Here is a 17700-nt window from a genome sequence, read left to right on the forward strand (position 1 = left end):
CAGCATCAAATTTTTATTGACAATGTGATTGTGCTTTCCATTATTATTTATTGTGCAATGATGACATTAGAAACCTTCTTTTTTTTTTTTATTGTTGTAGTTATTATTGTTGTTGTCGTCGTTGTTGGATAGGACAGAGAGAAATGGAGAGAGGAGGGGAAGACAGAGAGGAGGAGAGAAAGATAGACACCTGCAGACCTGCTTCACCACCTGTGAAGGGACTCCCCTGCAGGTGGGGAGCTGGGGTTCGAACCGGGATCCTTATGCCGGTCCTTGTGCTTTGCGCCACCTGCGCTTAACCCGCTGCGCTACAGCCCGACTCCCAGAAACCTTATTCTTAAAACACTCTCCAAGAATACTGATGAATATTAAAAATAAATCAATAGGTTATATACCATTGCTTGGAGTCTTATTGAGATAAGTGTCATGGTTGATGCTCATCTAGATATCTTTGAGCAGCTGGGAAAGTAGCTCAGTGGGTAAAGTACATGCTTTTCAAACCTGAGGCCTCGTTCAATCCCTAGCACCACAGTGGCTAAGTGGTACTCCTCTCCTCTCCTCTCCTCTCCTCTCCTCTCCTCTCCTCTCCTCTCCTCTCCTCTCCTCTCCTCTCCTCTCCTCTCCTCTCCCCTCCCCTCCCCTCCCCTCCCCTCCCCTCCCCTCCCCTCCCCTCCCTCTCTCCTTCATAAAGTAAATATTTCAAAATAATTTAAAATAAATACAAAAAAGGGTGGTCGAGCGGTAGCACAGTGGGTTAAGCGCACATGGCACAAAGCACAAGGACCAGTATAAGGATCCTGGTTAGAGCCCCCCACTCCCCATCTGCAGGGGGGTCGCTTCACAGGTAGTGAAGCAGGTCTGCAGGTGTCTATCTTTCTCTCCCCTCTCTGTCTTCCCCATCTCTCCATTTCTCTCTGTCCTAACCAACAACAATGACATCATCAACAACAGTAATAACTACAACAACAATAAGACAACAAGGGCAGCAAAAGGGAAAATAAATCATACAAAATAAATAAATAAATAAATAAATAAAACCCAAACCCTAAGACTCTGCATGTAATGAAAATACAAATCATAGAACAAGTGACATTTGAAGGTTCAAAATTCTTTCTATTGTTGTTGTTGTTTGCCTCCAGGGTTATTTCTGGGCCTCAGTGCCTACACTATGAATCCACTGCTCCTATAGGCTATTTTTTTCCTTTTGTTGTCCTTGTTATTTATCATTGTTGTTGTTATTGCTGTCATTGTTGTTGGATAGGACAGAGAGAAATTGAGAGAGGAAGGAAAGACAGAGGGGGAGAGAAAGACGACACCTGCAGACCTGCTTCACTGCTTATGAAACGATCTTCTGCAGGTGGGGAGCCGGGGTCTCAAACCAGGATCCTTATGCTGGTCCTTGCAGTTGGTGCCATGTGCGCTTAACCTGCTGCCCTACCACCCGGCCCCCCCAGTTTCAAAATTCTTATTTGCACTGATTTAAGATAATGGAAGATAATTAAATGGGATGCATAAAGTTTTCCCTTTTGCCCTAATGGAAATAAAGATACTGGGGATGGGGTAGCATAATGGTTATGCAAAGAGACTCTCATGTATGAGGCTCCAAAGTCCCAGATTCAATCCTCCACACCACCATAAGCCAAAGCAGAGCAGTGTTCTGGTAAAAGGAAAGAAAAAAAAAAAAAAAGGATGGGGGAGTAGGTTGGAAGCAGGAGAAGAAATAAAGATACTGTACTTTAAAAGATGTCTGGATTTTTTGAGAACCAGAACTGCCTCCTGGTACTGGGCAGTGGTGCACTAGCAGAGCACACACATTACCATGTGCAAAGACCAAGGTCTCAGTCCTTGTCCCCCACCTGCAGGGGAGACGTTTCATGAGTGGTCGAGCAGTGCTGCAGGCGTCTCTCCCTCTCCAATTCCCCCTCCCCTCTCGATTATTCTGTCATATCAAATTAAAAATAATAATAAAGTGCCTCCAGGCAGAGTTGGGGCCACAGAAAATGGAAAACCTTCTGAGAACAGTTTAATGATAAGAGTTACTTAAGCGATCTATATACGTACAAAAGCAGTTCCTGGAGAGACAACAAGTGTCCTTTGACACCCACTCTTGTGTTTTTAGTTTTTCTAGGAGAGAATCCGTGTCTGTGTCTGAGACACTCCTGGCTGACTTCCATTATCTTGGAGTGTGTTCTAGTAAGCATCTATCCCCTGTCACCTTCAAAAGTACTTCCCTTATAGGCTGATACTCTATCCTGTACTTTACACAAGATACTATGAAGTGAAAGGCAATGCTTTCTCTCTCTCGTAAAATAGAACAGCATCTCTTGTCAGATGTTGCCTGAACCCTAGAGTTACATGCTGCAGCATTAGCTCTTCACAGTCAATTTCACTGTTAAGCTTTGGCCTAGAGTAAATGTCTATGGGAGACACAGTCACATGAAGGTTAATGTTGACCAATTTTTTCACTATAAAAAAAATCAATCAATAAAATTGTGGGAAAATCATCACCTATTTTAACACTATCCCAAAATAATTTTACTTTCTAATATGTGTTTGCCCCTAAGTATTTCTATTTTTCTTTTTTAAAAAATTAAAAAAATTTTTATTTATTTACTTATTATTGGATAGAGACAGAGAGAAATTGAGGGGTGGAGGAGGTAGAGAGAGACACCTGCAGCCCTGCTTCACCACTTGTGAAGCTTTCCCCCTGCAGGCAGGAACCAAGGGCTTGAACCCGGGTCCTTGTGCACTATAGTGTGAGTGCATAACCAGGTGCGCCACCGCCTGACCCCAGTATTCTATTTTTCTGTGTCAGTCATCATATGCATATGGACTTTGTGACTAAAGCAAGCACCTTTCATGGGCTCTCAGAACTACTAACAGAATAGTAAAATAGTGTTATATTAATATCATAATATTTTCCAAATCTTACTAAAATTAGGTGCTATGGTTAGTTTGTTTTTGTTTTTCTCTTTAGAGTTTATTTCATTGGACTGGTTTGGTATCATTCAATTTGTCTGTTTTGGGTTATTATTGTTTTATTGTCTTTCTATTTGTATATTCTTAAGGACAAAGTCTCAGAAGTGATATTCAAGAACATGACCATTCTTATTACCTCGTTTGCCGTACCCCCCCCAATTTTGGGGGGTATTTTTGCAAACATTTGCAATCTGAGGGTACTAGCATCGCCAAAACTTTAACAGAAGTGTCACTTAATTTATTCAACCATACTTATTGCCTATCTCCTATATACGAAGGACTATACAAATCTCTTTGGTGTGTCTAGATGCATATGTGTAGGTGTGTGTTTTCTTTTTTTTAATTTTTAAAAATTTTTTAAAATATTTATTTGATCCCTTTTGTTGCCCTTGTTGTTTTATTGTTGTAGTTATTATTATTGCAGTTATTGATGTCATTGTTGTTGGATAGGACAGAGAGAAATGGAGAGAGGAGGGGAAGACAGAGAGGGGGGAGAAAGATAGACACCTGCAGACCTGCTTCACCGCTTATGAAGTGACTACCCTGCAGATGGGGAGCTGGAGGCTTGAACCCAGTTCCTTACAGCAGTCCTTGCGCTTTACGCCAAGTGCACTTAACCCGCTGAGCTACCACCTGACTCCCAAGGTGTGTGTTTTCTACATGAAGTGCTCATTCTGCATCAACTATTGAGAACTGACTATCAACTAGTATAGCATTTCAGTTTAGGGTTACACATACATAAACAATTACAACAAAGTATAGAGAATGAGACACACCTTAGTAAAATAGTAAAAAATATTATTAAAGTTTGAAAGACTGGGGAAAAAAACAGGTGGAAGCCCAGGTGGGTCTTGAAAACAAGTTGATTTAGGACTCAAGAGATGGTCGGATTTGCCATTCTTCCCATTCTGCCAACTAGATGCCAGGTTCTAGGCTAAAAGCAAAAAATATACCAAGAACTACAAGAACAGAAATTCAAAGACATAAATGCACTCTCATGTTTATTGCAGCCTTGTCTACAACAGCCAAGAGCTAGATATACACAAAGTGCCCATTGACTGAATAATGGATAATAAAGATGTAGTTTATACACACGATAACATATTATGGTGGGTGGGGGGCTTTCTAGTTCTGGTCCATCATGGTGGGGAAGGACCTACCTTGGAGGTGAAAGTGTTTTGCTGAGAACTGAGAAATTTTACGCACGTACCAAGAACTATATTTACTGTAAATCATTAATCCCCTACTTAGAAAAGAATACTATTCAGTTATTAAAAGGATGAAATCCTGTCACTCACAACACGGATGGACCTAAATGGGATTATAGTTAGTGAAATAAACTGGGTGAAGAAAGTCAAGTACCAAATGATTTCACTCATATAATGGTAGATAGAGAAAACAGGTGAGCCAAACAAAAACAACCTTTTGAACTAGAAAACCAGTTAGTATGGGGGGGGGGGAGTGGTCACATACTTGGTTGAGCTCACACTACATTTTGTAAGGACCTGGTTTCAAGCCCCTGGTCCCACTGCAAGGGGGAAAGCTTCACAAATAGTGAAGCAGTGCTGCAAGTTTCTCTCTCTCTCTCTCTTCCCCCTTTTCTGTTTCTCCCCTTTTCTCTCAATTTATCTCAGTCTCTATCTATCCAAAATAAATAATAAATAAACCTGAGAACTCGAACCTCTTGCATGAAAGTCTTAAAAAAAAAAAAAAACTAAGGTGGTGCATGTTATAGTGCATAAGGACCCAGGTTTGAGTCTCCAGTCCCCACCAACAGGGGGAAATGTTCCAAGTGGCGAAGCAGTGCTGCAGGTTTCTCTCTGTTGCTCTACCTCTCTGTGTCCCCTTCCCTCTCAACTTCTGACTGTCTCAATCCAATAAATAAAGCTCTATCTCCCTTTCCCCTCTCAATTTCTCTCTGTCTCTGTCCAATAATAAATAAAAATATTGAGAGAAGCAATAGTATCTATCTTACCCATCCTGGAACCAACTATTTTGTTTCAAAATGTTTTAATTAAAATGTGAAATATTAATGGATAGTGAATGGTAGCAAGAGGGGCAACTTAGAACTTCTGCCATTTAGAATCAGGCAAACAACTCAACTGTACTAATTTCCGCATCTTGAATTTGCCGTGAGGATAATTTGAAGTAAAGAAAATGTCAGAGATTCCGTGGGCACCCAGCAGATACTTATTTCCTTTTCCCCTCCCATAGTCGCAGCTTCTTCAACCATTCCCTTTGTTTGTTAATGAGGTTACCTTATGAGACCTATGAGTATTAAACAATGCTCACATTTATAGAGTATCTGGTGTGTAGCTAAATGTTTTTATTTCTGAATTTCACTCACCTCTTCTAGAGCAAAGATGTAGAAGTCTTTATTAAATACCTCTCTCTCACACTCCATAGCTTATTTTATAAATGTGTGGATATGTTGACAACACTTAAAAGAGTTGGCATTCTGTGGTTTATTTTATATTTTATATTTTTAAAAAAAATTTAAATTATCTTTATTTATTTATTGAATAGAAACAGTCAGAAACTGAGAAGGGAGAGGGAGATAGGGAGGGAAAGAGACAAAGAGACATCTGCAGCCCTGCGTCACCACTTGTGAAGCTTTCCCCTGTAGGAGGGGACCAGGGGCTTGATTCTGGGTCCTTGCGCACTGTAATGTGTGTGCTTAACCAGGTGCGCCACTGCCTGGCCCCTTTTCTTTTTTTTTTTAATTAAAAATATATCTTTATGGGCAGAGGGTAGATAGCATAATGGTTATGCAAACAGACTGTCATGTCTGAGGCTCCAAAGTCCAGGTTCAATCCCCCTCACTATCATAAGCCAGAGCTGAACAGTGCTCTGGTAAAAAAAAAAAAAAACAAAAACCATATATATATATACATATCTTTATTTATTTATTGGATAGATACAGCCAGAAATCAAGAGGGAAGGAGGTGATAGAGAGGGAGAGAGACAGAGGGACAACTACAGCTCTGCTTCACCACTCGAAAATTTCCCCCTTCAGGGAAACTAGGGGCTTGAACCTATGTCCTTGTACATTGTGTGCTTAACCAGGTGTGCCACCACCCAGTCCCTGTGATTTACTGTAAAATGATTTGTTAGATAAGTATAGATGGGTTGTTAGATGAAATAAATAGGACTTTATGGGGGCCAGGTGGTGGCACACCTGGTTGAGTGCACGTGTTATAAGGATCTAGGTTCAAGTCCCTGGTCCTCATCTGCAGCTTCACGAGTGGTGAAGCAGTGATGCCGGTGTCTCTCTGTCTCTCTCCCTCTCTACCTCCCCCTTCCCTCTGGCTGTCTCTATCTAATAAATAAAGATAATCAAAAGAAATTAAAAGAAATAGGACTTTATGTTAACAACTTCTGAAGATAGCTGTTGGGAGTGAATATGCATTATCCTAATACTCATTTGTATGTGCTACATAATCACTGTGAAAAGCTATCAGTCTGCCAGGATAGAAGGTACATTCTGGACAAGAAAGTCAAGAATTCAGCCATGATAAAGTTGTGGTTCTCAGTAAGAAGTGCTACTGAGGCAGGCATGCAGAACAGAAGTCCATTAGCATGGCTGGTGCTGGTGCAGGGGGTTAGACAAGGCTGACAAGTAACCATGAAATCTCATCTGAGACTTAAATAAAAAGGAAAAGTTAGTCTGGTGTAGGGAGGAGCAATGAACTGCAGCATATAGACAATCAAGAAATGAAAGGACAAGATAAATCAGAAAGAGCGGTCTGAGGACAATGAAGAACTCTGGATTGTGCCTTGAAAGGGATAGCTGACATGTTTTAAACAGAGAAGGAAAGCTACCAGTTTTCTACCTGACAATGGTCACTCTAGCACCTCTGTGGAAAATGACCAGGAAGTGGTAAGATTGAAAAAAGAGACAAAGTAGAAGACTAGCACCTGGCTAAGGTGGTGACAGCGTAACAGAACTGAGTATATTAGGTCCAGTTCAGAGAGTAAAGGAGAGGGGCCAGGCGGTGGTGCACCCGGTTAAGTGTTCACATTACAGGATCCAGGTTCAATTCCCTGGTCCCCACCTGCGAGGGGAAAGCTTCACAAGTGGTGAAGCAGTGCTACAGATGTGTCTCTGCCTCTCTCCCTTTCTATCTCCCCTTCTTCTCTCAATTTCTCTCTGTCTCTATCCAATAATAAATAAAAGTATTTTTTAAAAGAGTAAAGGAGACAGGATTGAGAACAGAGGGATTGACTCATTTACTCAACATGCATATTGAGAGTTTGTGCTGAGAAGAAAGTTAAAGTCAGGCCAGAACTCTGCAGGATACAGGATGAGACATTGCTATTTGATCTAGAAGGCCTAGTGGAGGAGTCTTTCACAGAATCCCACGTTGATCCTGAAGGACTTTGTTAAAGGATTCCAAAGTGAGAAATGGTCACTTGGAGACCATGGAGTTCAGTGAATTCTCTGACAGCTCTTCCCACATCAGGAGTCATGACACACAGGTTTTGATTGGAGGAAGAGGGACTATAAAAAATTTTGGATCTCAACCCTCAAAGATAAAAATATCAGACCACAGTATAGTTTTGGGAGTCACTGGTATTATGTTGTAAGTCTCTGTAATATGTAGGAAAAATATGGAAGGAGTACATAATAGAGAAGAGTTCAAACTATAGTCTTGATCACTAATATTTAAGAGATAAATTAAGAAAGAGAATTTAAGGGGCCAGGAGGTGGTGTGCCTGGGTGATTACACATTACAGTGCTCAAGGACCCAGGTTCAAGCCCCAGGTCCCTCCCTACAGGGGGAAAGCTTTGCAAGTAGTGAAGCAGTGTTGCAGGTGTCTCTCTGTCTCTGTCCCTCACTATCTCCCCCTACCTTATTGATTTCTGGCTGTCTATCCAACAAATAAATAAAGATAAGATGAAATTAAAAAGAGAGAGAGAGAGTAATCCCATGCCATAGAGCATTATTCCTATAGTCAAAATGTGGCAGTAACCTAAGTGACCACTAAGGAATGAAGAAATCAATTATGGTATATGCATATCCTGAAATATTATTCAACCTTTAAAGGAATAATGTGGGCACATGCTTCAATGTGGATGAAGCTTTCCACTTGGTAGAGTGTCTAGAGTTGTCAGAGAGTAGGGACCAGAAATAGAATGGTGGTAGACAGGGGCAAGGGAGAGAGAGAGAAAAAAAGCTATTGTTTAATAAATATAGAGCCAGTTTTATGCAGATGAAAAGAGTCCTAAAGGTGGGGCATGGGGAGACAGCATAATGATTAAGCAAATGACTTCATGCCTGAGGTTCCAAGAGCCTAGGTTCAATCCCCAGCACTGGCATAAGCCAGAGCTGAGCAGTAATTCTTGTCTTGGCATCTCTCTCTGCTCTTTGTAGTTCTCTTTCATTAAGATAAAATAAATAGGGGGGTCAGGTGATAGATAGCTCAGGGGGTTAAGTGCACATGGCACAAAACACAAGGACCGGCATAAGGATCCCAGTTCAAGCCCCCGGCCCCCCACCTGCAGGGGGGTCACCTCACAAGCAGTCAAGCAGGTCTGCAGGTGTCTATCTTTCTCTCCCCCTCTCTGCCTTCCCCTCCTATCTCAATTTCTCTCTGTCCTATCCAACAACAACATCAATGGCAACAATAACATTGACAACAACAACAAGGGCAACAAAATGAAAAAAAAAGGCCTCCAGGAGTAATGGATTCGTGGTGCAGGCACAGAGTCCCAGCTATAACCCTGGCGGCAAAAACAAAAAAGATAAAATAAATAAGGGGCCAGGTTATTAAGCACACACACTACAGTGTGCAAGGACCTATGTTCAAGCCCCTGCTCCCCACCTGCAGGGGGAAGGCTTCACAAGTGGTGAAGTAGAGCTGCAGATGTCCGTCTTTCTCCCTCTCTACCTCCTCTTCTCTCTCAATTTCTCTCTGTCTCTGTCCAATAATAAATAAAAATATAAAAAAGATAAATAAAATATAAAAAAGCCTCAAGAGTTCTAGAGATGGTGGTGATGATTGTACCGTTGTATGAATGTACTGAAAAGCTCTAGGTTTCTTAAGGTCCTGGGACATGGTGGCAGAGGAGAACTGAGTGGGGGCTATATTGTTGTGTAGAAAACTGGGAAATGAAACTACTGTATTGTACTGTCGACTGTTAGCCATTAATCCCCCAATAAAGAAATTAAAAAAAAAAAAGCCCTAGGTATGGGGCCGGGTGGTGGTACATCTGGTTCAGCACACATGTGTTATAATGTGTAAGGACCTGGGTTCAAGCCCCTGGTTCCCACCTGCAGGGGGAAGGCTTCACTAGTGGTGAAGTAGGGTTGCAGGTGTCTCTCTGTTCCTCTTTCTCTCTCTCTCTCTCTCTCTCTCTCTCTCTCTTTCTCTCCCTCTCTCTCTCTCCCCTCTCTATTTCTGGCTGTCTCTATCCAATAAATAAAGATAATTTTAAAAAATTTTAAAGTGCTAGGTTGTACATTTAAAATGGTCAATTCTGTTGTATGCATTTCAGCACAATTTTAAAAGACTGACTTATGTAATCGTGAAATCTAAGAGAAAAAGCATTTCAAGAATGAGCAAAGGGTCCATAAGACCAAATGTTCCACAGAATAAAAAAATGACTGAAAATTGCCTATTGATTTAGCAACAGAGAAGTAATTCATAGTTTTAATGAGGATGATTTCAGTGACTTGCTCAGAGTTGAAGTCAGCATGCCAGAAGTTGAGCGGGAGATTAAGAAATGCTTCTAACTCTATGTTTTCTCTATCTGTCCTTGTTTAAGTTCCACCTAGAGTGAGATCATCTTTATTAACCATGCCCTTCCAATTAAGTGATTTGGGAGAAAAATGCTTATAATATATTTGGTTAACCCTTAAGACATTTAGCCAAAATATTGCGTCTATCAGAAAGATTTAAAATATTTTATTATCTTTATTTGGTACAGGCAGCCAGATATTGAGAGGAGTGGGGAGATAGAGAGAGACACCTGCAACACTGCTTCACCACTTGTGAAACTTTCTCCCTGTAGGTGGGGACCTGGGGCTTGAACCCTGGTCTTTGCAAATTATAACGTGCGCTTAATCGGGTGTGCCACTGCCTGGCCCCAGAAAGAAGAATTATTTAAAGTGGAAAACACCGGAAAGGTTCAAATGCTGCTAGGAAGAAGTCATAAAAGGCAGGTCAAAGTCTTGAGAAGGCATAAGACAACTGATCAGGATATATACCCCTTCACTGACACAAGCAGGAAACTAGAGTGAAGATGGGGGGGGGGGGCAGGCAGTAGCGCAGCGGATTAAGTGCACAGGGGTCAAAACATAAGGACCCGTGTAAGGATCTTGGTAGGAGGCCCCCGCTCTCCACCTGCAGGGTAGTTGCTCTTAGGTGGTGAAGCAGGTTTGCAGGTGTTTATCTTTCTCTCCCCCTCTCTGTCTTCCCCTCCTCTCTTGATATCTCTCTGTTCTATCCAACAACAATGACACCAATAACAACAATAATAACAACAACAATAAACAAAAAGGGCAACAAAAGGAAAAAAATAGCCTCCAGGAGCAGTGGGTTCATAGTGCAGGCAACAAGCCCCAGCAATAACCCTGGAGGCAAAAAAAAAAAAAAAAGAGTTAAGATGGTTGTCCCACAGGTATACGTATTGGTTTGGAAGCAGAAGACCTAAACTTCTGTCCAATGACTTCAGTATCCTTTGTGAAATCAGAAACAAGGCTATCTGTGGAGGGGAAGGAAGGTGGAAGGTTCAAGGAATAAAGAAACTGATCTGTGAAGTGGCATAGTGGATAAAGCACTGGACTCTCGAGCATGAAGTCCTCAGTTCAGTCCCTGGCAGCACATGTATCAAAGTGATGTCTGTTTGTTTTTTGTTTTTTGTTTGTTTGTGTGTGTGTGTGTGTGTGTGTGTGTGTGTGTGTGTGTGTGTTTTCTTTTTTGTCTCTCTCTCCTCTTGGTCATGAATAAATAAAATATTTAAATGAAAAAATGAGAGGGCAGGGGTAGATAGCATAATGGTTATGCAAACAGACTCTCATGCCTGAGTCACCAAAGTGACTCAGTGACAAAGCCAGAGCTGAGCAGTGCTCTGGTGGAAGAGAGAGAGAGAGAGAGAGAGAGAGGTTGAGAAACTGAGTAAGTATCATTGTCTAGTGGTTTTTCAGAGATGGCTGTGATAAAGCTGTAGGGTTCTAAGTTTGATCCCTGGTACCACATTTGCCAGAGTGACACTCTGGTTCTCTCTTTCTCATTACTAAGTAAATAGATCTTTTTTTAAAAAAAAATTAACATATTAGTGTCTGGTTTAGGAACAATTGCAATTTCTGACCTGGGAAGCAGGAGGATGATATGGAAGCATTGAGACTGCTTAGGTTGAGAAGTCTTGAGTTTAGGGGGCCAGTTAGTGGTGCACCTGGTTAAGTACTCACATTATATTGAGCAAGAACCTGGGTTCAAGCCCCTGGCCCCCACTACAGGGAGAAAGCTTCATGAGTAGTAAAGCAGGGCTGCAAGTGTCTCTCTGTCTCTCTCCCTCTCTCCCTCTCTCCCTCCTCCTCCCCTCTCAATTTCTCTCTGTATCAGTCTAATAATGAATAAATAATTTAGAAAACAGAGAGAGAAGCCTTTGGGATGGGGCCATGGTACACTGGGTAAAGCACAAGGATCCCAGTTCGAGCCCCCGGCTCCCCACCTACAGGGGAGTCGCTTCACAGGCGGTGAAGCAGGTAGGTCTGCAGGTGTCTATCTTTCTCTCCCCCTCTCTGTCTTCCCCCTCCTCTCTCCATTTCTCTCTGTCTTATCCAACAATGATGACATCAATAACAACAACAATATCTCCAACAAGAAAACAACAAAGGCAACAAAAGGGAATAAATAAATAAATATTTTTTAAAAACGGAAAAGATGGCTGCCAGGAGTGGTAGATTCATAGTATGAGCCCCAGTGATATCCCTGAAGGCAAAAAGAAGAGAGAGAGAGAGAAGCCTTGAGCTTATAATTTTGCTGGTCTTCTTCACAGAGTGGGCTCTTTCCTCCCAAGTACAGAGCGGTCTAAATGATCTATCTATGTCTGGGCCAAGAGAACCATGCAAATGGATCACAAGAGCAATACATCTGGCTCAGTGTGGACTAATGCTTCACCCTTCTCACTAAAATATTGTAGAGTCAAATATCTGGCCCAGGATTGCTAATTGTTTTATAAGTTTGATATTTGCACAGGGATTATAAGTAACTCACCAGCGTTTCCTGTTGACAGAACAGTTTATGAGGGACGAAACTTAATTAGCAATTTGTTTGATTGCTTCAGAGTAAAACTCTCAACAGTTTGTTGAATAGTTTGATGTCACATCCCCCATTCACAGACTTGCACTGTCTGCCATGGGTACTTAGGATGCCAGAGGCAACCTTAGTGTCCCAAACAGAAATAAAACTGTCAACTGCTTACCACATCCTTAGCCCATTACATATCTCAATAGGAAAGTTCTGCCTTTTGCTTAGAAGGCCAGCATCTGGTTAAGCAATATTCATTTTCACCAGCAAAATTTCACAAGTTACTCTGAAGCTGACAGATATTATCAAAATTTTCTTTACAAGTGGGCTATGGTATGCAGAAAGAATGCTATTGATGTCTCAGGGGCCTCTGTTGGAATGCTTGTATATACTTAAGCCCCCTGATCAAGAAATGTGTTTCTTCCACTGTACTTCACCATCTGAGTTTATTTTTCTCATCTGAGAGTCATTGCAAATGACATAGTGAACGCACAAAGATGATGGGCAGTGACCCCATGGTGCTGGTTGTTTCCACTAATACCCCCGGAACTTTAGAGCAGAATCCTAAATGTCCTGCAGTGATAAACATGGTCTTTATCTGTGCCGTCTAACTTGTCATCCACTCACCATGTGCCCCCTTGAGTATCTGAAATGCGACTGTAGTTAAGGAACATTCCATATGCACTTTAAGTTGTGTCTCATTCACTTAATGTAAATATCTGTTCGTGACCTTTGGCTGCTCTATAAAACAGCTAGCTCTTGAAGCCAGATTAGATAGAGCTGAAATTGTGAATACAGCTTAGTGAGCCACACCAGGAAACTGACTCTGGTCTTTGATGTCCTAACCAGTCTGGCCTGGTCCCACCCTGCTATCAACATGCTGGTCAGAACCCAGGGATTCTGGTCTGTGTAGACCTTAGTGTGGCAGAGGGAGCAAGATGTGGAAAACCAGCAATTAAAGTGTTCTTTCTAGTTCCTTCTCACCTAAATTTTCTCTGGTATCTGAACACTGTGTACAAACAAGGAAAATGTGAGAGAACAAACATTAAGACCTGGCTGTGTGCAGGTACAACACTAAAAACTATTTACTTACATGGCTACCTTAATCTTTTTGATGTCCTATGTGAAACTCATTTAGGCTTTTATATACAAGAGGATAGAATTTCAAAGATTGATTCGAGTTAAGGTATGTAGCTAGAAAGTGGTTAGAACTCAAATCAAGGCTAGATTTATTTCCACAACCAGCTTTTACAACTAGATATTGATAAAAATGCTTTTGTGAAACTATACACAAAGGAGAGGAATTTCAGGGTAGAGTTGGAAATAGAGTGGAAGTTGTGAAAGACAAGTGACTTCATTTTGTGTGTAGACACACTTAACAGTGATCACCTCAGAAACTGGATTTGTGTTCTTTTTAAAAAGATTTTATTTATTAATTAGAAAGATGGAAGGAAAGAGAGAAAGAACTAGACATCACTCTGGTACATGTGCTGCAGGGGATTGAACTCAGGACCTCATGCTTGAGAGTCTAATAATTATCCACTGTGCCACCTCTCAGACCACTACTTAGGTTTTTTTCTCCCCCTCCTACTCTCCCATTCCTTTACTTATGTTGAGTATATGTTACCCTTTCATAGAAATACATCTATTAGTGTCATAGAAGATGTGCAGTTTGTTGTTTGGATGAAGATTACTCAAGAAACAAAGGCATATTCTATCATTTTAGTTTTTACCTAAGTAAAAGTATCCCCTCACAGGGGGTCAGGTGGTAGCGCAGAGGGTTAAGCGCAGGTGGCACAAAGCGCAAGGACTAGCACAAGGATCCTGGTTCAATCCCCCAGCTCCCTACCTGCAGGTGAGTTGCTTCACAAGCGACTAATAGTGGAAGTTATGAAAAGGAACCTAATCCTACTGTAACAAATATTTTATTTTTCACTTTTCCTTCTAGTCCCATTCGTATGATTTGATTTGATTTTTGGTATTATCTTTATTTATTGGATAGAGACAGCCAGAAATTGAGAGGGAAGGGGTGATGCAGAGAGAGACAGTGAGACACCTGCAACACTGCTTCACCACTCGAAAAGCTTGAAATCGGGTCCTTGTGCATTGTAACATATGAATTTAGCCAGGTGCACCACCACCTGCCTTCCATATTTGAAGCTACATGTTTTGCTTATTTTCACAATCTACACTGCTTTTAGCTTTATTACATGGCAGCTAGTTATGTTCTACATGTATTTATGATCATAGTTTTAGTATTCTGTCAAATGATCTATAGAGGTAATATGCTATCACTTATCCAACCTGCCATGGTTTGCTACATAGAGTCTGTTATAAAGCACCAGCATATTTTATTTTAACATGATTTTTTGGTTGTTTTGTTTGTTTGTTTTCCACCACCAGAGCTTCACTGCTCTGAGAAGTTTTGTTTTTTTTCAGGTAGAAATAGGCAGATAGAGAGAGAAAGATACCACGGCATGGAGGCTTCCTCCAGTGTATTAGAGGCCATTCAAGACAAGTCTGAGTATCTCATTTTAAGGCTATATTTTTAATTATTTTTTAAAGTTTATCTTTATTTATTGGGTAAAGACAGCCAGAAATTGAGAGGGAAGGGAGTGATAGAGAAGGAGAGAGACAGAGAGCCACCTGCGGCGGCACTGCTTCACTACTCGCAAAGCTTTCCCCCTGCAGGCGGGGACCGGGGGCTCGAACCTGAGTCCTTACACATTGTTCTACCTGCACTCAACCAGGTGTGCTACCACCTGGCCCCTTAAGGCTATAGTCTAGACCACAAGGATTTAAAAAAAAAAATTCAGTACTTCATACTCCTGCTTTGTATAATAAGTCTTTACTGGGTCATGGCATTTTAGAGTGCTGGTGTGTATTACTGCTATAACTTCTCAACATGGTGACTAGGCTACATAAGGTCTGTTTGGCAGAGTTTCTCTCATGGAATTCCTATGTCTCTAACTTTATTTTTACTTTTGGGGTGTGACCTAGTCATCATTTTTCAGACCTATGTTAGGTAATGCCATTCATGTAACATTACTTTGACTTCTCAGCTGATTTGATCCATTAACATCCTCTTCTAGTACTTAGCTTAGAGAAAAATTGGCTTTGCTTGCTTTAAAACAAAACAAATAAAAAACTGAAAACACCTGACTGCTTGGGCCATTTTGTGATGACACCATTGCCTCCAGTGTTTGTGATGACACTGAACATAGTTCAGTGAAGGTATCTTGAAGTAATAATATCTGACCATTCTTCCCTCTTACTACATACAGTAAACAGTATGTCATTAAAAAAAAAAAGTCTAGGTCAGATATATTGCTTTTTAAAGAGCTGAATTTCATGAGAACCTTATTTTTACTATGTAGTTGTATATCAAAATATGAAGTAGTTTGTTGTGAAAGTGTCATTCCATTTAAATAAATTATTCTGGACTTCTGGTTGGAAAAAATTATAATGCTAGTTTAAAAGAGAGAATCATTTACCTAGATGGAACTTGGGAAATGTTTTTAAACAATGCAGAACTTTGGCTATTCTGAGGCTGGTCATAAAGACTTTTAAAAAATCTTTTTATTTATTTTTTATTGGATAGAGACAGAGAGAAATTGAGAAGAGGGGGAAGATAGAGAGGATGAGAGACATCTGCAGACCTGCTTCACCACTCGTGAAGTTTTCCACCTGCAGGTGGGGACCAGTGGCTTGAACCAGGGTCCTTGCACACTATAATGTGTGCATTTAACTAGGTTCACCACTATCTGGCCCCTCATAGAGACTTCTGAAGAGGTGAGTCTTTATAAAATAGGGGTGTGTGGAAAGAAGACAAAGAAGGCATGCCCAGCACTGATCAAAGGTGGCAGGTACAAATGAATGACTGATTTCTGACTGAACTATGGAAGGTTACAGATGAAAGATAAAGGGGTTGGGTAGGTGTTGCTCTATCTTTTTCTTTTCTATATTTTTCCCTTTTTTTGCATTGTTGTTGTGGTTATTATTGTTATTGATGTAGTTGCTGGCGAAGACAGAGAGAAATAGAGGAGGGTAAGACAGGGGGAAAGGAGAAAGATAGACAACTGCAGACCTGCTTCACCGCCTGTGAAGCGACTCCCCTGCAGATGGGGAGCCAGGGTTCAAACCGGGATCCTTATGCCGGCCCTTGTGCTTTGCAGGTGTGCGTTTAACCCACTACGATACCACCAGATCCCCGGTGTTGCTCTATCTCGATATCCTCCTCCCCTCTCAATTTCTCTCTGTCCCATCGAAAAAAGGAAGAAAAAAGAATTTAAGGGTAAAATAAAAAAAGCTGAGAGTGGTGAATTCAACATGTAGGCATCAAGACCCAGCAATAATCCTAGCAGAAAAATTTTTTAAAATAAAAGTGTTTTCAAAAAAAAGAAAGAAGGAAATAGACTGAGATCAAACTGTGCAAATTCCCAAACTCCAAAGTTACTTAGACCTTCAGTTTAGATAACAAATAAGCCTGATACAGATTTCTATAGAAATAAGGAAGACTTGGTTTAACTACAATTATAGTGCATAATGTAAACATAAGAGATAAAAGAGACAGTAGTGAAACCATGCATATTTAAAGCAGAGAAATTTGAGGAGAAATATAATGGAGGGGCTGAGTGGTAGCACACCTGGGTGAGTGCACATGTTCCAGTGCACAAGGGCCCGGGTTTTAGTCTCGGGTCCCCACCTGCAGGGAAAAAACTTTTTGAGTAGTGAAGCAGGGCTGCAGGTGTCTCTCTTTCCCGTCTCTATCTCCTCCTACCCTCTCACTGTCTGGCTATCTCTAATAAGTAAAGATAATTTTATAATGTTTTTTTAAAAAGAAACACATAACGGAGAGTCAAGAGATAACATTACTTGGACTGGATTTTTTTTTTTTTTTTAAGAGGACACAACTAAACTCTGGCTTCTGGTGGTACTTGGGACTGAATCTGGAATCTTTGGTGCCCCAGGCATCAAAGTCTCTCTACATAGCCACTATGCTATCTTCCCTGTCTCTTGGACTGAATAAATAAATGGAATTTTTGAAAATGATACTTAAAGTTATAAAGGTAGCTACCAAAATAATCTAGAATAACTAATTAAAGTATATTAACTTATTTATTTATTTATTTATTTATTCCCTTTTGTTGCCCTTGTTTTATTGTTGTAATTATTGTTCTTACTGATGTCGTCGTTGTTGGATAGGACAGAGAGAAATGGAGATAGGAGGGGAAGACAGAGAGGGCGAGAGAAAGACACCCGCAGACCTGCTTCACCGCCTGTGATGTGACTCCCCTGCAGGTGAGGAGCCAGGGGCTCAAACCATGCTGGTCCTTGCGCTTTGAGCCACATGCGCTTAACCCGCTGCGCTACCGCCCGACTCCCAATTAACTTTTTAAAATAGATTTTACTTACTAATGAGAAAGATCAGAGGAGAGAAAGAACCAGACATCACTCTGGCACATG

The 17700-nt window shown here is 41.0% G+C and overlaps 1 protein-coding gene across 6 annotated transcripts in view; it reads left to right on the forward strand.

Annotated features, from left to right (window-relative positions):
• The window catches only part of MAPRE2 (microtubule associated protein RP/EB family member 2), a 202173-nt gene that overhangs the window by 29472 nt on the left and 155001 nt on the right, over positions 1–17700 (forward strand). The window lies entirely within an intron of this gene.

The sequence above is a fragment of the Erinaceus europaeus genome, chromosome 15 (assembly GCF_950295315.1).
Source record: "Erinaceus europaeus chromosome 15, mEriEur2.1, whole genome shotgun sequence".
Classification (NCBI taxonomy): Eukaryota; Metazoa; Chordata; class Mammalia; order Eulipotyphla; family Erinaceidae; genus Erinaceus; species Erinaceus europaeus.